This window comes from Gopherus flavomarginatus, chromosome 2 (genome assembly GCF_025201925.1).
Source record: "Gopherus flavomarginatus isolate rGopFla2 chromosome 2, rGopFla2.mat.asm, whole genome shotgun sequence".
Classification (NCBI taxonomy): domain Eukaryota; kingdom Metazoa; phylum Chordata; order Testudines; family Testudinidae; genus Gopherus; species Gopherus flavomarginatus.
The window spans coordinates 32655281-32678049 of NC_066618.1; the positions used below are offsets into that span (position 1 = coordinate 32655281).

Consider the following 22769-nt stretch of genomic DNA (forward strand, 5'->3'; position numbering starts at 1 on the left):
CTTGCAGGGAAATATGAGAAGAAAGCTAAAGAGAACACATCACACAGTGGTCCCAAACTGTAAGCAGGAACAATGTTTTAACTTAAATGAAGAATGTGGAGAAAAGAGGAGACCATGGTAAAAAAAAAAGAGGATTCTTCTCTTGTTCCTCTTGTGTATCTATTTTCTTGTCTTCGTTCTCTGTTTTACCATGTTACTACTGATTCCCTCCACAATGTCTTACTGCAGGAGGTTCCTCCTATGCTGAGTCAGTAGCATTTGCCTCACACACATACTAGCTGAATGACAGGAAGTGCTGAGTCCCTAACATTATGCTGGGGGACTGGTTCATTACTAATTCAGAGGAAAGCGTGCAACCTGCTGAATCAGCAAAACTTGCTGCAGTACTGAGATCTTCCCAGAGTTCCCCAAGCTGATTAGACTGTGCAACCTGAAAAGATCAAAGCCAGAGGTGGTTTATACAGCTGTGAGGCAGATATACAGCTGGAGGCCAGATGCAGTACTATATTTGAGTTCAGTGTCAACAAGACAGTTAGTTTGTTTTTATCAGATGAATAAGCAAAAGAAACCATTTGTTCAACTGATACTAGTCTTGAGAAAAGAGGACTAGGGGAAGGTGTGCCGGATAATAGTTTTCCAATATGTTAAAGGATGTTATAAAAATAATAGTGATCAGTTGTTCTCCACGCCCACTGAAGGTAGGATAAGAAGTAATCAGCTTAATCTGCAGCAAGGAAAATTTAGGCTAGACGTTAGGGAAAAACTTCCTAACCGTAAGGGTAGCTAAGTTGTGGAAAAGGTTAACAAGGGAGGCTGTGGAATCCCCATCATCAGAGGTTTTTAAGAACAGATTAATAAACACCTGTCAGGGATGGTCCAGGGCCGCCCGGGGGGGGGCAAGAGGGGCAATTTGCCCCAGGCCCCGAGCTCCGCAGGGGCCCCCACGAGAGTTTTTCGGGGCCCCTGGAGCGGGGTCCTTCACTCGCTCGGGGGCCCCAGAAAACTCTTTCGGGTCTGGGCCCCGGAGCTTCTTCCGCTCCCGGTCTTCGCTGGCGGGGAGGGGGGTCCTTCTGCTCCGGGGCGGAAGGACCCCCCACCATCGCATTACCGCCGAAGTGGGACCTGCCACCGAAGTGCAACCCAGTCTTCGGCGGTAATTTGGTGGCGGGGGGCCCTTCTGTTCAGGGACCCGCCGCCGAAGTGCCCTGAAGACCCGCGGCGGGGGCCTCCCGCCACCGAATTACTGTCGAAGAGCGGGCTGCACTTCGGCGGCGGGTCCCACTTCGGCGGTAATTCGCTGGCGGGGGGGCCCCCACCGCGGGTCTTCGGGGCACTTCAGCAGCGAGTCCCAGAATGGAAGGGCCCCCCGCCGCCAAACAGGGCCAGCTCTAGACATTTCACCGTGCGGGGGGCCCCCTGCCGCTTGCCGGTCCCATGGCTCCGGTGGACCTCCCGCAGGCATGGCTGCGGAGGGTCCGCTGGTCCCGTGGACCTCCCGCAGGCGTGCCTGCGCATGCTCCACCGGGGCCACGGGACCAGCAGACCCTCCGCAGGCACACCTGCGGGAGGTCCACCGGAGCTGCCTGCCGCCGATGGCCCCAGGCCCCCGGAATCCTCTGGGCGGCCCTGGGATGGTCTAGGTTTACTTGGTCCTGCCTCAGCATGGGAGTGGCTGGGGTGGATGGACTAGATGAACTTTCAAGGTCCTTCCAGCCCTACATTTCTATAATTCTAAATTAAATATGTGCAATCAGACTGGAAACGCTTGAGGCTGCCTGCTTAATAGTCTAACAGTCCTCCTCCTACTGAGCTCCAGGGAGAAATAGTAGTTTAAACACAAAGGTCCAAACAGACATTCTAGAATCCAAGGAAAGTTTCTGCCTCCAATCTGTGGTCATGTCTGCACATTCCATTTAGCTCCACATGCGCAGAACAAAAAGCCCAGTTCCCACTACAGATTCATCCACCCCAAAAATGCTAAAGCACGAGTTAGTTGTTACATCTTCCCAACAGCCACAGCAGGACTTTACAGATCTAGGATAATCATTTTTAACAAATTCTGTGCATCAAAGCAGAATCTTAACTTTAAGAAGGATCATTCATTGTCCCCAGAATCCTTTAATGAAGTCTGCCCTATGGAGTCCTCCTAATCCCCATCTTTCTGGATTTGAAGTTAATTGCTCAGATAACATATCCAGAAATATGCAAACCAGGGGAGTTTTGCAGGATACATTGAAGGTCTGCCCCAGTGCTTTATTCTGCAAAACTTGCTTTTAAAAGGAAATATCTATTTTGCTCCTACCGCTTATGCAGTCTTTGTCATCCAGGAATACAGTTCAACTCTCCAGGGCCAAAACATGTGCCTCTAGCATTTTATTGCGTGACAAAAGATCCAGAATATGAGAGAACAAAAATATTCAAGAAACTATTTCAGTAATTGTGGAGGGAAGAAGGGTTAAATAAATACAAAAGAGCTTTACACTTCTTTTTCAAGGTGTTTAAAATTAATTATAATTTAAACAAATCAGCAGTGAAAAGGATAAGGGCCTGCATGGAGTGGAAGCAAACTTGGGTCTAACGTTAGCAGTACACCTCATGGTAACGAATAGCTGAGCAATGCCCAGAATACTAGACCTTTCTCTTCAGATTTAGTTCTTCTTTAAACATGTAGGTATCTCAAACTCCCAGGACCTGCTCCCTCTCCAAACTGGTACCGTAAAGCTTAATATTAAACCTGTTTTCTTCCTGCAATCTGTTATCCACAATAGCAAAACTAAATTTACTGTTTTAGACACAGTCATCTCTTTTCTAGTGCAGTTGTTCCCAGTTCTGAGTTTCCCAATCTGGCTCTGATCTTGGCAAGAACCTCTCTGAGGGCAGAAAAAGCTCCAGTGCCATCTTCCTCTCTCTCAAGACTGAGGCCCATGGCAGCTCTCAATTTCCAGAAAGATCTTCTCCCTTCAGACTGACAGAAGTTTTTGCATGCAAAAGAGAAGATCCCCTGGATTTTTTGGTTCAAAAATATTGAAACAAAATGTTGTGACGATTTTGAAACTTCTTTTTAAAAAATGTTGAGTTGGGAGATTCGTCTAAATCAGCACTGTTTTATGAACAGTTTTCCAGTGTGAAATTACTTTTTAATTAGAAATTAAAGGTAATTAGACTGAAAAATGTTTTTAAAATGGTCAAAATCAAATCAAAACATTTTAAAATAATTGAAATTAAATGTCTAGAGTGACCCAAACTGAAATAAAAAATTGGTTTTTTTTTGGTTCATGAACATTTTAGATATTTTGACACTTCATCCTGATTCAGGACATTAAAAACATTCAAACTCTCATAACTCTTTGCAAACTGAGAAAATCATTTCCTGAATACTCCTGTCTAATCATATTACCAAGGGCTAATGCAGTGTGTGCAATATGTTTTAAACTAAAAGAGTGACTTTAACTGTTAGAAGAGGAGAGTAGATAGAGTTGGAGAAAAACCACCAGTACTATATTGCAACTCCTTTCAAGGGAAGACATAGTCCCCAAGAAAGAACACATTACATAACAAATTCAGTCTTAGCCAAAAGGCTTTTTTTGGGTGTAGTCACATACTGAGATTTATTTGGTCACCTAAAGCAAGTCAACATGAAACTTTCAAAGGTACTTGAATAATATAGTGCCCTGCACGGTGACAGGTTTCAGAATGGTAGCCATGTTAGTCTGTATCAGCAAAAACAACAAGAAGTCCTTGTGGCACCTTAGAGACTAACAGATTTATTTGTTTTAAGCCCAAATAAATTTGTTAGTTTCTAAGGTGCCACAAGGACTCCTCTCTGTTTTTGAAAAATATACTTTTCCATTTTCACTAGTGTCCCGAGCCTCTGAGAGAGGTCAGGGGATGGATCACTTGATAATTACTTGGTTTTTTTATTGCCTCTGAAGCACCTGGCATTGGCCCCTGTCGAAAGACAGGATACTGGGTTAGATGGACCTTTGGGCTGTCCCAATATGGCCATTCTTATGTTCTTATTGTACATCAGTGTGAATGGTCTAGATGAAAAGCCTTACATCGAGGACTGGATTTTAAAGAGTGGTACTGACCTTAGTATTTGTGCACTCTTAACTCCTCCAGTGTCCCCTACTGAAAAGAACAGCCCTGGTACAAATGTCATTATCTTTCAGTGTCTCTTGCGCAGTGGCAACCCTAAGAATACTAGAGATTATTTTAAACATATATATCCATTTGTTGTGGTCTCAGAAACAAGCAATCCCCACCAAGCTTTGTACAGTTGGGAACTGATTCCATTTAGGGTGATGGGGTGGCTTGCTTGAAGGCTATTATATTTCCTCCTGTGCCAGTCTCCTGCATTCTGCCTAGCTATATACTTGTGCTGTTTGGGTCTTTGAATCATTTTCAGTGTTTTGTGGTTTGGGACTTTTACTGTACAATACATATAGGGTGACCAGATGTCCTCATTTTATAGGGGCAGTCCCGATATTTGGGTTTTGTTTTTTTTTAATGGGCTCCTATTATCTCCCACCCCTTGTCCCGATTTTTCACACTTGCTGTCTGGTCACCCTAAATACATAGATGCCTTGTGAGAGGTGGCCTGTAATTGGGTTAAACTGTCTGATTTTAACATAGGAAGTATTTTAATACTCCAGCCTTAGTATTTAACTCAGCCTTCATGAAAAAGTCCTATAGATTTTAATAATGATTAATTCAATAGGATTCTACAGAAATTACTCCACAATTATAGACGTTAATAAAGAATAACAAAGCAATTAACTTTTTATTAAATTCAATAGATGGTTAAAAAAGAGCCCTATGTCAAACTTCTCATTTTGTATTCAACCCTATAAGAGCTTTCCTATCTCAAAGTTAAAATTACACACTCAAACAGCATGTAATTCAATTGACAACCTTAACAGAAATCTTAAATCCTCAGGCCTGGTAGGCTGAAAATTAGATACAGCCACTTTTGGTTCGGTTTGTGGATGCACATGTGCACATCATGTTGACCCTGTGCTTTGCCCTGGGAAGCAGGATTCTTGCCAAATCCAATACCCTGTGGGTTCACACACATGGAGCTCAGGGGAGGGGCAAAGGAAGTGCACACATGCCCATCGCTGCAGAGAAATCCAGCTCTGAAAGATTTGTTGTTATAGGATCTCCCAGGAGAGCACTTTTCGTTTGGTTTCTGAACTTTTCACTGCTTTTTCTCCCCAAGGAAAGATTTTGTTTTCCAGGGTGTGGCTTTGGCAGTGGTATTTCTCACAGGCTACGTGGCAAGTTTTCAAAGCAGTAGAGTCCAAAACCCAAGAGAAAACACTCAGATGTTAAAGCTACGGTAGGATCCAGTTGTATTAACGGAGCAGAAGTACAGTGACCATCTCCGAAGATAGAAGTGGCATTGTGCAGCTGGAATGGAGGATGGAGAGTAGGGATCAGTTTGGAGATGGGATTCAGTTGCTGGGGAGGTGAATGGCATGTCAGGAGAAAAGAGGAGGATTTTTTAAAAAATCAGCTGGTTGGGACTCTGAACACGCAAAGGACAAATCAATATTTAATAAACTATTTTATATTTTTAAAATCAGGAGAGCGTTCTTCTGCTTGAAGAGACATGCATAAAAGGGAAAGAGTCTGTCAGAAAAAAAAGTCATTTTAAAATATACCTGCTCTGCTGAAGAGCGAGGACTGGCACATTTGAAAGTAATAGCTGGAAACTTAAATTGTGCTTGGCTTTGACTCATTTGTGAGCTTGATGTATTTGGAGTGAGCGTTAAAAAAAATTCAAATGCTGCTGCTTACTTGACCAGGCAGGATTTCCCAAGCTTTATAATAACCCTAAGCCCAGTCTATGATCTGTTTTATTGCTGATCATTTTAACCTTGTATGGGCTGTGGGATGAGGCATCTGCCAAATGACTGGTCAAAGGCTGGTTACCAAGGTCTACCACAGAAAGCGACTTATCCCACGCTTGCTGTAGGGGACAAACCTTTCTAGGAATGTGGGAGCACCATCTTCTGTTGGAACCCTGCCGCTTGAGACAGGAAGACATGCAATAATATACCAGATGGGATGAGGGGAGGGCTAAGGAGAAAAGTGCAGAGAGGAGCCAGCCAGAGACTCCAGTCAGTAGGAGCAGAAGCAGCCAAAGCAGGGACCTTTGGTCTTCTAGACAATTGGAGAACTTTCTACAGTTATGACTGGGACTTTCTCTGCCCTGTGCTGATTGGCTGTTTGCCCGAACCCTCTCCTTTCCTCACCATCACTTTACCTCAGCTTCTCTTCACCTTTAGCTTGGTCACTGTAGTGAGGCAGCGTGGCTCCCTTCTGTGCCAGAGGAGAGAGAGCCCAGCCAGAGACCAGAGTAGGCGGAGCTAGTGAGCTCTGAGCCCGCCCCCCAAAGGATCAGGCGGCGACTCGGAACTATAAAGGCCGGCCCTCAGAGCTCAGTCAGGCCCCAGCCACCGGAGCGAGCAGACGTCCCTCAGGGAGCTCGAGACTGGGAACCTCCTATGACCCAGGGCAGCCACCCAGACTGGCCTGAGCTCCCCTGCACCCACTACCCGGAGGAGCTGCCAGAGCGTCCCCGCACCTGTTACCCGGAGGAACCGCTTCAGCTACCCTGGGCCGACTATCTGGAGGAGTTGCCGGACCTACCACGCAGCCCTGGCAGCGACGAGCCCACGCTCCTGGACCCTGCAGAGGCCGATGTCAGGACCCAGGTAGGCCCTGAGGGGGAGTACGGAAGTAGCCCGGGGGCAGCCGACCCCAGTCTGGTTGCAGCATTACCAGAGCCTATGTCAGTGTGTTGCAGCCAGGATCCCCACTGACTGAGCAGTGGATCGTTAGCCACCCAACTCCTGGGTGGCAGACTCCCCCTCTCCCTGGCCTGTGGGGGCCAAAACCTATCATTACTGCTCAGCCCTGCCTAAGGGCCTGAGCTGCCTGACTCAGTGTTTGCTGTCCCACCCTGACCTAGGACCAGGCCTTAACTGTTATTGTTGCTCGGCACTGCTGAAGGACCTGAGCCCCTTACCCCCACGGGGCAGGTGGTTGCCGTGAGAACTCCCAGACCCACCAGCGTGTCGTGAGCTGGCATGGCTCCCCTCTTCACCCCCCAGAGAGGGTCGAGCACCGGCTGTACTCGTGTACAGTCACCTAAAGCAAGTCACACCTTTCACATTCCACACCTGCCCCCTTACCCTCTTCTCCCCTGCCCTGTCCCAGTCATGGCCACTCCTTCCCTTTTCTTTTCATTTAGCTGATCCCCTCCTTGCTAAATTCACCCCCCACCTTGTGAAACTAATATGACCTTTGCTCCCATCATTTAGTTCACTCTGCTTGAGTTACACCCTTCCCCCTTCTACTTAGACTATAAACTCTTCACGGTAGGGACTATCTGCTACTGTTTGTACAGCCCCTAGCACAACAGGCTCCCACGAGGAGAGCACAAGGAAACAATGAGACCGTATGGGTCAGCATGACAGGCAGTAATCTCAGCACACCTGTTATAAACAGATAGTTAAGGGTTAATGTCTCTCTTACCTGTAAAGGGTTAACAAACAGGGACCCCAAACACCTGACCAGAGGACCAATCAGGAGACAAGATAGTTTAAAATCTCGTGGGAGGGAAGCCTTTTTTTGTGGGTTTTGGGTTTGGCTTTGTTCTCTCTGAGTCCTGGACGGGGCTAGAGGTGTAACCAGGTTTCTGCCAATCTCCCTGCTACAATCTCTTATCTGTTCAGAATTGTAAGTAGAAAAGGTGGTCATAGTCTTTTAATTTGTTTTCTTTTTCATTTGCATATGTGTACTTGCTGGAAGTAGCTTAAATTGTGTTTCTGCTGGAGAAAGTTTCTTTCTATTGTTTGTAAGTTGAAAGACCCTGTAACTTTTTACCATCTAAAGTGCAGAGATAAACCTGTTACTTTTTTCTTTCTTTTTTTATTAAAAGCTTTGCTTTTAAGATCTGTTTGAGTGTTTTCTCCTAGTTAAGGCTCAAAGAAGCTTGAGTCTGTATTGCCTGAGGGAGGGAATGGTAAAGTTCCTCTTTGCGTTAGATTCACGGAGTTGAATCAGGTGATCTCCTAGTGTTCCTAGGGCGGGAAGGAGCTGGGGAGGGAGGAGGAAGGAAATGGTTTATTCCCCTTTGTTGTGAGACTCAGGGAATTTGGGTCTTGGGACCCCCAGGGAAGGTTTTTGGGGGAGACTAGAGTTGATCAGGCGCTCTACTCTAAGTCCTGATTGGTGGCAGCCTATCAGATCTAAGCTGGTAATTAAGCTTAGGGGAATTCATGCTAATACCCATATTTTGGACGGTAAGGTCCAGAATTGAGAATTATATTATGACATGGTGTTAGCGGTGGGATAGATAAGAATCCAAAAGCCAGTAAGATTATAATTTTTTTTCTCTGCTAGCTGCTTGTCAGCAGATAGAGAAAGGGTTTTGTTTTAAACCTACAGCCAGAGATTTTTTTTTTCCTTGCTCGATCAGTCTAACTTGTCCACTTGCTGCAGCCATCAAGGCAAAGGAGTTTTAAGGAGGACAATGAAGTGGCTTTGGGAATATTTACAGCCTTGCATTCTTCACACCTTTCCAGTGATTGCTGCTAACATTTTAATAAGAGGCTTCCACAGAAATTCTCCCTTTTAGCCTGCAGTTAGACCCCTTGTCATACCCCCTCACCCCCCAGCACTTCCTACACTTGCAGAGAGGAGTGGGGATGTGCTGGGAAATCTATTTGACTGCCCATGTAAACAAAACACATAACTAACCAAAAAAACTGTGCATTTTCTGGCAAAGTTAATACTTTGTCCCTGAACACAGCACTCAGCATATTGACTGTATAATACAGTGTTCAACTCAGCTAATAAAGTGGTAATTTTGGGGATAACTCCCTGTACCCAATAAACTTTTTTGAAGATACTCCTGACACTTGTAATCTAGTGAGTTTCAGGTGTATTTTTGAGTGTTGTCTACTAGTAGTATCGATTATTTACCATGTTTATTAGGGTAGGGCCTAAGAATGTTTGGATGTAGACAGCTGTTGGTTTTGCCTTATACTTTGATTGAGCGCTTGGGGGCAAAGGTGTCTGTTCTGTATTTGGTATTTGATCCAGGGAGAGGTTCAGTTAGGCGAGGCTGCATTATCACCCTTGGTGCCAGGGCCCTGACCCAAAGACTTTCAGCTAATTTCAATGTGTTTAGGATCAATGCACAAGTAAATTGCAAGTTACCCCATCAATGTTAATGAAGCAGATTACCCAGGGAACAGAAAAGACAAAACACACTGAAACCATGTCCAGATATCACCCATGTGCTGAAACTCAGCAGCAGAAAGCAGACTCGTGCTGAACAAGACTTTTCTGAACACATTAACTATCTGAATAGTTCCTAGTTCTCCTGTTGCTTTCAGTGTGTGTGCAGCCACTGGGGAAAGCACAGACCTTGATGCCCTCTGCTGGCCACACGAGGCCACAACATGGCATAGACAACACCAATCGTTCAGAAGGGATCAGGAGAATAGTTCTGAGAGTTGCCACTTTGTTTTACTTTGTTCCTCCTCTCTTGCTATACCGGGATACTGCCTCGGCCATAGCATTATATTTAAAAGTCCACTGGAAAGTGGACTATTAGTGAATAGTGAAACTATTAAGGATCTCAAATTAGTAACAAGATTTAGGCTTAAAACTAGAGCTATGGCCTTGGATCTGAATTTCCCCCATGGTGGTACATGGTTTAATTTTCATGCCCATCTCATTTACATACTAGATTTAAAAATAAAATATTTGAAATTCAAGTTTGGTCTAAGAAATATCTGAGTTCAAAGTTATTTTTCTCCTTCCAATACCTGATGCAGTAACATAAGCACTTAGGGCCTGATCCTACTCCCATTAAAATAAAAAACAATCTTTGCATAGATTTTAATGGGAACTGGGCCAGCATCTTAAAGCATAGCAATTCTCTGCTTGAGATTACCTCCGCTTGTTGGGGAGAGACAAATCTGAACTCCGTACTTGGTAGAATTTTGATTATTTATTAAAAGTGTAAATATATTGGTATAATTTAAATCCACACATTTGACACAGTTGATCTGGGATCTTAAACAGTATTTTAAAATTGACAGAACATCTCCCTTGTAGGGCAAAGAGGCACTGCTTCCATCCCTGCACTTGGCTTTTACAGTGCCAGAATCAGAATGCATTTCTAAATGCAGCTGATTTCTCCCTTTGGAACGTTTGATCATCATTAACTTTTCAGGACAAGCCCACAAAATTCCTATGCATACATTAGACTTCAGGCTAATACAGATATTTGAACATCTCTTATTCCTTTTATACTGAATATTTGTTGGCAATAGCCCTTCACTAGAGACCTCACAATGTCAATTGTTATTACTTGGTTGTATGCAAGATCAGTAGGATGAGGTTAATAAAATGCCTTCCCTGTAGCGCGCGCGCTCTCTCTCTCTCACACACACACACACACACACACACACACACACACACACACACACACACACACACACACACACACACAGTCTCAGCAACTGATTTAGTATGTGATCTTAGTCCCCAGAGTCATGATGTGTTAGACTTCTGGACATGCTGCAAAATCCATCAATTCACTCAGACATTTAGGAAGAAGGTGGGTTGAGGAATGAAGAGGGAATTAAATGTTGATGTGTTGAATTCTTATGCAGGGACATTTTTACAGTTGTTGTCCTTTACGGAAAAGTCCAATAGAATTAATTACAAAAAATGAAACTTTATGGGTTTTTAAACCATCTCATAGAGTTTAATAGCATATTATGTCCTTGATTTCTATAGAATGGTTCAAAGAAAAAACAATAGAAATGTTTTCTATCAAATTCTATAGGTTTTTAGAGTAATTTCCACAGAAACCTACCAAATGTGTACAGAGTCCTGTTGCTTTCATCACTATTTAATTCTGCAGATGCTACAGATCACAAATAGACATTGAAATAAATAAGCAAAATCTCCCAGGGTCTACTTCAATAGATTCAGAGCCTGTGCTGGCTGGCACTAAAATCAATGGCCCTAGAAGAAGCTTGCCTCAGATTACTGAGTTCCACCTTTTCATGTGATTCAGTGCCTTGTTTACCAAAGGGAATAATACATGGACCTTTTCATTAATAAGAAGCATCTGATAGTCTAGAAATTATCAACTTTCATTCCTGCTGGAACAGTCCTATTGAATTTCACAGGGATTAAACCTATACATTTCTATAGAAATTTAATAAGGTTTTAAATAATTGCTCTAAAACTCTAATAGAAAGTAGTAAGCCATAAACTGGCATTTTCTAATAAGTTATATAGGATGGCACACAACCCCCCCCCCCCCCAACACATTACAGAAAAACTGTTTTCCATTAAATTCTAGTGAGCTTTCCCATAAGGGATCGGAAAAACTGGAATTCTTGAACAAGCTAAGGGAGGTGGGCATCTAGCTGCTTTAGGCCCCTTTGATAGATGAATGTTTCAACCTCACAATCAAAGGTCAAATGTATTTTTGTACATTGATACTCACAACTGGCACCTGCAGGAGCAATTTCATATTTCAAAGTACACTCTTCAAAAACTCCCCTCCCCCCACCCTGCACCCCCCTGTTACAGCCGTGTTAGAAAACCAAGGTTTGTAGGCTGGGAGGGAGCTGGATCAGAGTCTAGTGGAAAGCAGAACTGACATATAGCTCATACTAAAAAAATGCACCCAAACTGTTATATCTATTAAGTGACTCCTTTAACCTCCACACCACTGTTTTGATGTCATATGCTTTATTGAAAAGTGGGCCCGCCTCATCAAAGTTTGCAGTTATTTTCCCTCCTTAGGAGCTATTTTTTCTGGCAGAGCCAGGAACAAACTTTATTTTTCATAGTTTTCCAAGCAATCTGTTGTGACTTTCTAAAAACTCCAATAAGCTACATTGGGATGTGTAACTTGGCTGCTGCAGTGCACCTTGGGTGGTTGAAGGTGCTTAGCCTCCCAGAGCACTTGAACATACACCAAGGCACTCAAATATGTACCCATAGCCAAGTAACCCACACCTTGTTGTTGTGCCTTACAGTGCTTAAGGTAATGGAAAAAGGAGACTGCTTCCATTTAGTTAAGTAGCAAATATGTTCTGACAATGAACAGCAGTGTAAATTTTAGTCTTCTGTGCAGCATTGAAGTCATGCAAAATCATGGTTGTGGCAGCTCCCCACCCACCAAGTTGCTACCCAAGGGCAGACAACCCAATGTATCTTTCAGTATATTACACACCATTGCTAAGACAATTCTGTACTTTGCCATTCCCATGCATAATGGAAAGAAAAACTTTACACACCACTACATTTGCCACATGAAAAGATCAGTTGCTCCAAAAATGAATGTGAATTTAAACTGTTTCAATTAATGCTGAGGATAAACCAAAATTAGAACTAGCCTATTTCTTGGGGTTGCAGGAAGTATTGTAATAGGGAGGCAGGTGTGACTGCTTAGTGAGAGGCCAGGTTGAGAATCCTGGGCAAAGGCAGTCCCATCCAGCACTGCCTCTTTAGGCCAAGAATCCCCCCTGCCTCCATTTTGCCTGGCCACTCTTACTTTCAGTACCTGTCCCCCACACTGGCTGATTTGGAGATATGCAGAAGAGGGCAGCCAGCTCAGAGAGCCACAAGTGTCCAGGATAGGGACTTCCTAGCATCAAGTCCCAAAATGGATCTATGCTGAATAAGTTGGTAGGTAGGTAGATGGTAGAGAGTGGGTGGAGAGCAGGAGGATGGATAACCACCCACCCACTATTCCTTTCAGCACTTGGGAGGGAGCGGAACAAGAAGGGGAGGTGGTTCTGAGCAAGGTGGAAGGAAAGGATGAAACAGAAGCACAGAATGTGCTTTTCTTTTATCTTGATTTCACCAACAAAAGCAGAACAAAATAAAAAGAACCCAGGCACAGTTTGCCCAAGGAGAGAAATAGAGGAGTCGTCACACAAGACTGCTTAATGCACCACAGCAATGCATTCATGTCACCGTGATGGACATGGAATATGAACAGAAATAAAGCAAAATACTCAGCTCTAAACCCTCACTTTAGGATTCTAGGGCAGAACACTTAAACTGCCTAAATACATGGATTTGTGACAAAATCTATTCAACACAAAACAGCTACATTTATAAAAAGGCTGATCAAGGACAATTCCAAAGAACCTAGTAACTAATTTGGGGCTAAAGTATCAGTAAGGTCTCTGCCTATATGAGCATACTTTGGTGCACGTAGCTGAATGACCCTAACGTGGGGTGAGGGGGAGTAGTACAGTTTTCACTAGTAAAACTTGTTTCCCCCAGTGGATATGGCACTGGAGAATTCTACTGTCTACTGTGACAGACTGCAGGGCTTGCGTAGGTGAGCTTGCACTCTGATCACTCTAGAGACTGATTAGTGCCCCAGGAGAAGCTGACTGAAGGCAATGATCTGAATCAGACTGGTGGGCTGGGTGAGATAAGAACTTAATTGACCCCATCAGCCCAGGGCTGATAAAAGAGGCACAGGAAGAAAGTGCAGGGGAAGGAAGGAAGGAAGGAAGGAAGGAACGAATAGGACTAGCTGAGCTTAGCCATATAGAGATCTCTGTTCCCTTCAGATCCTGCTCAGAGACCCTAAAGCTTGACAAATATTGTTAATAGGCAAGAGCACAGGGGACTGTGGTGACACTGGTGAAGGGAAACAAAAATAAAGTTACATGAAGAGCCTACCTGGTGGAGTCCCTGTGGTTTCTGCAGAGAAGATGATGGGGGCAGAATGGGCCCCTGTTACACTTACACATGCAAGTACTGGAATCTTAGGCACCTGCCTGCAGAATAGTGCATGGAAGTGTGTACACCAAAGTGCAACATGGTCAGAATCCTAAAATCAGTCCTTTGTTTAGATTAGACTGTGCATGTCTATGCACACGTACGCAGGCACAGAAGTACAGCTCTCTCTAGGATGAACACATGATAACTGTTTAAAAGTACACAGAACCAGTACATGAACGTTTAGTACAAGATGCAAAGATATAACAGCAATGTAGAAAATGAACAAACCTTGAGGAATTCTTCTTTCAGTCAGGGTTGTTGGCGTACACACTGGAAAATAAAGCTTCAGGTCATAAATAAATGCAGGTAGGGATTTGTTGTTTCCGAATTGCTTTTAAGACACTAACTTTGACAACAATATGCAATCACACTTTCCTTTATGTATCCAAAGGGCTACGAATGGGTACATGAGGAGACACTCAGAACAGTGACTTTGCAGGACACTGGAGTAGCACTGGAAAACTGATTTTGATCGATTGTTATAATCCTTAATTCAGTGGTTCTCAGTCTATGTGTAAGGGGTCCGCGAAAGGTGGTTGTTACCATAGAACAGTGGTTTTCAGCCTGTGGTCCATGGACCCCTGGGGATCCACAGACATGGGTGGTGTATGCTGGGGCTAGGGGAAGCTGAAAGAGCTCTCGCTCCCTGCTGCAGTGCTGCAGCAACGGAAGAGGCACAGAGCATTTCAGTATTAGGGCTGTTGGGGGGAAGGGGAAGAGTGAGCTGGGGGCAGGGCCTCGGGGGGGGGAAGAGGCGGAGTGAGGATGAAACAGGGATGGAGCTGTAGGCGGAACAGGGGCAGGGCTGTGGGGGAAGGGGTGGAATGGGATGGGGCCATGGGTGGGGCCACAGGTGGAACAGCAGAGAGGCTCCAGGCTTGGAGGTCCACCAGGGCAGAGAGCTCTGCCGTGGTCCTGGACAGGGCCAAGCTCTCAGCTGCCCACCCTGCCCCATGGCCCTGACCAAGTTCTCAGCACCCCGCCCTGGCTGGGTTCATGGGGGGGAGAAAGCAGTGAGGGGGGCAGGGCCTCGGCCAGAAAAGGCAGGGCAGGGGGCTAGCCTCCTCAAGGGAAAGCTTCATCCACTGCCCCTGCCCACAGACTATGTGTAAGATTTACAAAGGGGTCCATACATCCATTTGAAAATTTGTAGGGGTCCACAAATGAAAAATGGCTGAGAACCAGTCTTAACTGACTTGCAGCAACACTTGCACTGATCTTTCACATTATGATTGAGCCTTGCACAGAGATAAAACCTAGACCTCTGCCAACCTGACCTGGCATGTTCTGTAACTCAACCACATGACTGAAGGATTTGTGAGTCTGCATGGAGGGTGAGTTAGACACATAACTGAGGAACAATTGAGCTATAATTCATCCACAAATTCTAGTCAAAACACTTCCATGAAGGGAAGTCACTTTTCTGCAAAGAGTCATTAGGAGAGACTGGCATGGGAGTAACTCACTAGCTTTAGTGTCTCCCACCTGGTTTTTCAGATTGGTGATAAAAAATAAGCTGTCTCTGTTTATCTGGTGTGAGGTTGATTTCTTGTAGCGTTAAGGCTGTCTGTGAGCTCACAATTCCCCTTCAGATCTTATTAGATCCAAAGAAAATCCTCTTTTTTAAAGAGAGACCATCATAAAAAGGCAAGTGGTCTTTTTTGCTTGGAATCATCTCAGAGCAATACAGCTCCCTTTCTGCCCCAAAACCCCTTCATATTCACTCTGTAGCTGTTTTTATCATGAAAAAGGTTTAAGGTGTTTGTTTTGTTTTTTTCAAAATAGGGCAATGAGAATAGTAACACACCGCTGAATTTCAAGACATAGGTGCAAATCCTAGTGTTGCTTTGTGATGAATCCCTCCATAAACCAGTCCATTTTTAAGTTAAGTCAGTACATTTTCAAACATCCAGCCATACTATTACAGATGAGGTTACAGGAACAGCATCAGAAACCCCACCACACTCTCCCATGCATTGACATTAGAACTGAATCTATGTCTGAATTTACAACATGTTTCACTGCCTAATCACCGGTGTAGACAGGAGTGTCTCTTCTTGGCGCCCCCCCCCCCCAACTGTTGTGCTAGAAGAAACTGCTTTGGACTAATCCCCTAACAGGACTGTAACACAATTTATATCACCCAGAATTATGCTATGTGCTTCACGTAAGAGACAGTGAAATCTTGGCCCCCATTGCAGTCAATGGAAATTTTGTCATTCAATGGGGCCAGGATTTCACAAAGAAAACCTAACCAGAGTTGTGATCAACGTTTTACACATGACCACACAAGTGAAGTTGATAAAGCAGTAGGCAGAAGTTGAAATGGGTAAGGCCAAGGGTCACAGCAATACAACTATGTGGTTATTTGGTTAAATCATGTGCACAACCTGATGGCTGTTTTTGCCCACTTCTTCCATACATGTATAAAAATGATAAAAAATACAAATTATTGAATATCAATGACTTGCTTATTGTGAGACTCAGGGGAAAAGCATATTCCCAAGAGATGGTGGCAGCTTGCTGGGCCAGAGTAATGGGTGCCATGAGGAAAGGTCTCCATGTTTTGGAACAGTGTTGAATGTGTCTAGACATGTTACTATTGTCATGTAGGAAGAGGGCCAAGAAACTCATAGAAAGCAGAAATGCTTGTCTCATTCTAAAAGCTTAAGATGTAGATTTACCAGTTTATAATTTTCTTATCGATTGCTCACATATTTTTAGTGGGTGAGCTTACTGCTTATGAAAGTGAAAGAAATGTAAGACTGGTTGTAGCCATAAATAGTGTAGGTAGGTGCTGAGCAAGCTTTCCCTCATGGCTGTGTTAAGACATCTGACTTAGCTCCTGCAGTCTCCTTGCTGCTGTTTCAGTCTGAGCTGAATTGCATATCTGTTTACTGGTAACAGTTTTCACTCAGTATTTGAGTCTAGCAGTCAAATTTGCAGTTGGTGTAAACAAAGCAACTCCATTGATAGCAATGGAGCTGAATTCACTTACAGAAGGGGAGCATTTAATACTAGATCTCCAGAACTAAAATGTTAGAAGAATTTTGCTATTCTATCTAGCATAGTCTGGATGCAGCAAACTATTGACCATCTCACTGAAATAAGGCTGCTCACCCCACACTCAGAAAGGATAGATAGTTTTAAAAAAAGTATGTGATTGCAATCTTTATAGTAAAACCTTTGGCACCTATGTCAAAGCAGATTCACATTAAAGGTTTAACAATCTTGGGTTTGTCCCTAACTCAAAATCCCTGTCCATATTAAGATTGGAACTATCACAGTCACAACTGTTTGAATATGTTTTTTTTTCTAGCAGAATTTCAGCATGCTTTCTTTAAATTATATGAACATGAATTTATTTCTGAAAACTGATTGCTAAACTATTATATAGACTACTCTATAGTTAATTTACTACATAGACGTAAAACACTTTAGTATGGTGGGCTAAAGAAGAAACATGTCTACACAAATCAGAGAAGTAATGCCCAAATCTTGCTAGGCATCCTTCTAATTTACACAAAGTCAAAATTTTAAGAAGTATTTCAAGTAAACGCTTCCACTCCACACTGTCAAATGCCTTTTCAGCATAAAGGGAGAATGCCTAACAAAGACCTTTTTTGTATATACTGACTTAGACTAAAGCAAGAAATACATTATTTTAAATTAGTTTTATTAAAAATAAGTACATAAAAATTAGAGGCATAATTTCTATATATCCATAATCTAGGATATCTGCAAATATTACTTTATATAATATCTGTGCACTACTCTCTCCATTTTCCATAACTCTTTACCAGACTTAGAAACATCAAATGTGAGCCTTGGATAAAGTCTATGTGTTTAAGACTTATTAAAATTTCCATTATTTGGCTACCATGTTGATGGTACAAAAATTAAACAGGGAGATTAGGTGTTACAATATGACCCACATGCCTTTCTATACTTGTTTTAACAGTAAAAAGTAGTGGACCCGTTAATTGCAACTATATTATCTTCTCTGACTGAATGATAGAACACATTCAGCAGTGTGAAGTTCAATCACACTTTTATCCCAGGATCACCTAGTCTATTTGCTGGATCAGTTTTTGAGTTCAAGATGACTTTCATTCCTTCTAAATGCACGTTACCTCATTTATAGAAATGGAAGATGTGCCAGGCCAGACCAGCCTGTCAGTTCATCAAATCTATAACCAGTGGCAAATATCTGGTGCTCTAGGGGAAGGCATGTCCCCTTCCTTATGCCCTATATATACTGCAATATATATTCAATTGATGTAGTGTGGGGTTTTCAAATGGCGCCTAAGAATTAAAAATTCCAACCGTGATTACATAAACAGAGATGCTTATTCACATCATCCAAAATATTTTAATGTGATGTCCTATTGCTCTATTCCCCATAAACAAGAGTGTAATAATAAAAGCCAAGAAAAGCTTTTATTATTTTTCTTATGCACCATTTTCCATCAACAGTGAGCAAGATTCTCAGCTGGCATAAATCCATGTAGCTGTAGCTTCAGAAGTCCATGGACCTACAGCCATTTATACCAACTGAGGATCTATCCCAATATGCTTAGTTAGTAAAATATTAGTAGGGGAAGACGGACCTTTAATTAGATAGGCTAGGATTTCCCAAGTCTTACTTTTTTGCTGATAAAACTTCAGTTTAACAAGATGCAGATTAATTTTAGCTTTCTGGATGAGATTTTGATTTTAAAGAGATCCTAGACCATTCAATTCTCTTCAGAACCTCAAGTTTTAACTTTAAATTGTTTTCATAAGCACATTTTTGCTTCAAATCTATTATTGTCTCAGTTGGTTTTTTTTAACTGTTTGAGGCTGATGTTTATGAAATAATTGCACCCTAGAGAAAAGTCTTTCTGCCTTCTATAAAGAGTTGGGATTGATAGAAAGAGGGAACAGTCTCATAAAAGTCCACAATGTGCATTTAAATGTGCCAAGAAAAGTAGGATCACTAGACAATGTCATGTCCAACCACCAGGATTTATGTACTCTTTTCAAGAGAAAAATAAGTGGTGTGTAATCTGATCTAGGAACATTGCCTGCAACTGCTTCAAAGACACATTTGAGTCAAAAGGTTAGGAGACTAGAAAATAAATCTGTCCTTGAAAGCAAATGATGCAAAGTGCCATAAAATATCTTTTTGCTGCAGTCTTTGCCATAATGTATATTCACCTAATTCTGTAAGCTACTGTACATTTTCCCCAAGTATATGAGAACAGACAGACATTCATTCTTGAAGAAGAGGGTGGCCTGGGAAAGGAAATAGTTACCTATTGTTAGATCACTAACATATTTCTAGATTTCTGTGCATCTTTTCTGGCTGTATAGCCATAACTAAATAACTATCCTTAGAACACATTTATTATTTGTATTGTGGAGGCACCTAGATGCTCCAGTCAGGGATCATGGACCTATTATACTAGATACTGTACACCTGCGCATACACACCAACAAACTTACAATCTAAAGAACTGGGCTGATCCTAGGCCTATTTCTGTTCACTTCACTCATACAGTGGAATGTATGGATACGCTCTCACAACTGAGTTGAAGAAAGCATGCTTTGGCCAATTATCTCTGACCACAGTAAAATGTAAGATGTTTTAGGAAGAGACAGTTGGCTGAAGTTAATTGACACTCATTAGAAGGCATTTTATAGTGATGCAGTAAGGATGCCAAATAAAAGACATTGCATTGTATTAAAAAAAAGAATACCCACGCTGACTTCATCTCCAAAATATAGGCGTGTGTGTGTGCCCTGTATTTATCAAATGGAGAAGAGAAAGAACAGCTGAGTGGACAATGGCTCAAAAAGCCTGTTACAAACATTAAAAAGCTACCATATTACCGAAGAGAAATACAAGTTACTTGGCAATTTTTTTCCATTCTTTAAACTTTTATGCGAATTTAGTGCACATGAAATGGCTAGATTTACAGCCCTGGAAAATTAACCCCCTCCTTTATCTATAGAACATGTACAGCAATGTCTGTGACATGAGTTGCTCTACAACAAGCTGCCTATACCTACCCCCTATGCTGCAGGGACCAAAAAGAGGCTATGCAATAATTCCTTCCCCAACCCCATTCAGTCCTTTGCCTCCTTTTTAAGACAGCAAACAAAGGTGCTAGGTAGAATCCATGATGCTTTGTGTGCTGCAACATGTATGACTGCATTATTAATGTATCAGAAAAACATTTGGACTGGGTCATTACTTTGTCCCCTGGCATCATGGCACGACTGAAAATTTTCTGTTACAGAATATCATCTGGTTTCTATATCTACTGTTTGCAGTCCACCATGATACAAACAAGCAAATAATATCCACTATCTGTGAAGGACCTAGTTTGTATTCTTCTAGCAAAAAGAGAAAAAAACACCCACCAAAGAAAACACAGTTTTAAATTATATTTCCATGGCTTTGCCAGGACAAACAAGGGAGCAAACAAAGCATAACTTTGTTTTCTTTGGCTCATTAAACTCAGGAAAAAACTCCAGTATGTCAAATGAAAAGAGGAGAAAGCTATTAGGAACATGAACATTATTTTCAAACATTTGAAGAGGTGATAGAAACATTGCAGAGTGAAAACAGAGCACACTACTTTCCCTTTCCATGGGCCATCATCTCAAAATGATACTCCTCAGTTATATTCTCCCTCCAAATAGCCCCTGGGATAACATTTCTACCCACACTATTCTCTTTGCTATTTCTACCCACTTTACCTTTATGAAACTAAGAATTTTAGGAGCTGATATCTACTGTCATTTAAATCAATGGGAATATGATCAAGATTAGAAGTTTTTCTAAAAGATAGTTCCTGTTTGAATTAGAGCCTATTTGAGGGAATTTGTGTGGCCTGTGTATATAAGAGGTCAGACTAGATGATCACAATGGTCCCTTCTGGCCTAATCTGTGAACACTACGTGTAAAATTTGTGTAAGAAACAAACAATTCTCTGAGATATAAAAGAGGCTGATAAAAACAAACAGATGATCTGGGAAGTCCATGATCAGCTTGACATTAAAAGCTTCCCATTGTCAGAAAGGTTGCCAATTCCAAGTGTATAGAACAGTGAAATTAAACCTGTACAGTGAACAGCAGGCACTGGTTAATATTTATGGCCTTCTGCAGCAATGGTGGGAGGGGGTTAAACCGATTCAGGAAACTCAGAGACAAGGTGTCTTTGAATCAAGTCAGCATTGACCTATGTGATCTGAAGCATCTCTCTTACCAGTATTTGGAGCATAAAATCATATCATTTATGCCTAACTGCCACATGTAACTCTGTACATGTGGGATAACATTAAAGCAAGGGAAACCGAGATGTCTGTATTCTCCTTCTGTAATTTATTGCAACAAAGTCTACATTTTCTGACTGTCCTGGCTTCAAAACTTCAGAGATTCTGCTAAAATAAGAATAAAACTTCAGTTCTGCCCAGTAAGAGTTTTTGTTTGTTTTTTTCTTTGTTTGTTTTTTAAAAAAATTGTCAGTGCTGCAAATAATGTTCCCAATCACTTCAGTGAAACAACAGTTCAGGAAGCCTTCCATCCCATCACTAATACTTCATAAGCAAGAAGAAATAAACCTTGCGTATACTATCATTTAATCAGACAAAATATTAATCATAGAGTGCAGACAAAGTGACAGGAGGCAGGAAATTCTACGCTGAGGCTATTATTTTATAACCTTTATAGAACGAACATGTATTTCAGCATGCAAACTAATTTTGCCTACATCTGGAGAGAGAAAGAACTGCACATTTTACTCTTTTTTTCTTAAAAGACAGAACAGTAATATACTGAAATACATGTAATGCAGAGATCTTATAATGTTGTTACTTACCTATAAGGGTACGGGAGGATTAAGAACATAAGAACGGCCATACTTGGTCAGATCAATGGTCTATTGAGCCAGTATCCTGTCTTCCAGTAGTGGCCAATGCCAGGAGCTTCAGAGGAAATGAACAGAACAAGCAATCATCAAGTGAGCCATCCCTTGTTGTCCACTCCCAGCTTCTGGAAAACAGAGGCTATGGACACTCACAGCATGATGTTGCATCCCTGCCCATCCCGACTAATAGCCATTGATGGACCTATCCTCCATGAACTTACCAAGTTCTTTTTTGAACCTTGTTATACTTTTGGTCCAGAACATCACCTGGCAAAGGTGTGTTGCAAAGCACTTACCACAATGTTTTTATTCTTCTAAGTATATTAGTTGTAATGTGTGTGTGGGGCGGCGGGGGTGGCCTCAGTTTACAGAACTTACATAGGACAGTGCAAAAGTTGGTTTTTCACTGTAGGAGTCTGTCTGCATACTCTAGATAAGTGGAAATCTTAATAGTCCACATTTCCCAGCCAACCGTAATTTAGCAAGAGAAATTTAAATGTGTATTTTATACTACAGCTAGTAATACAGTAGGATTTAGCGGTCCAAAACAAAGTGCTTGAAAATCTCATGCTTTTTTGAAAATAAGTCTTACTTGACAAGTTTATTTGTTTGGCAATTACATCAGATCCTTCTTAGACAGATGTCTTAACAATAACAGCATTTTGAAAAGAAAAAAGCATAAGCCACATTAAGACACACCAATATTTGGAGTCACTAAAGATTTCTGAATCCATGTGTATCTGAAACCTTTAAAACAGAGTCCAGAAGACTGTACACCCAATTTTATTTACCTGATACCAGCGCTAAATACTCTTCAAGTACATTTTAGTATTCATCCTTTCCATTCAATTAGCTATCTCAAATAATAGCCTTTTATAACAAATTATGTTTCTTTGGAAAGTCCTGTAGTAAATTGAAAAGGAGAAATTACTTACCTGGTACAGCAGTGGGAGACCTCCGAGACCTGTGTCACTATTGATGCTCCATGTGAGGATACGT

At 42.1% G+C, this 22769-nt stretch overlaps 1 protein-coding gene across 1 annotated transcript in view; it reads left to right on the forward strand.

Moving 5' to 3' along the window:
• The window catches only part of LOC127044377 (uncharacterized), a 564702-nt gene that overhangs the window by 432484 nt on the left and 109449 nt on the right, over positions 1-22769 (forward strand). The gene's annotated exons all lie outside the window — the stretch shown is intronic.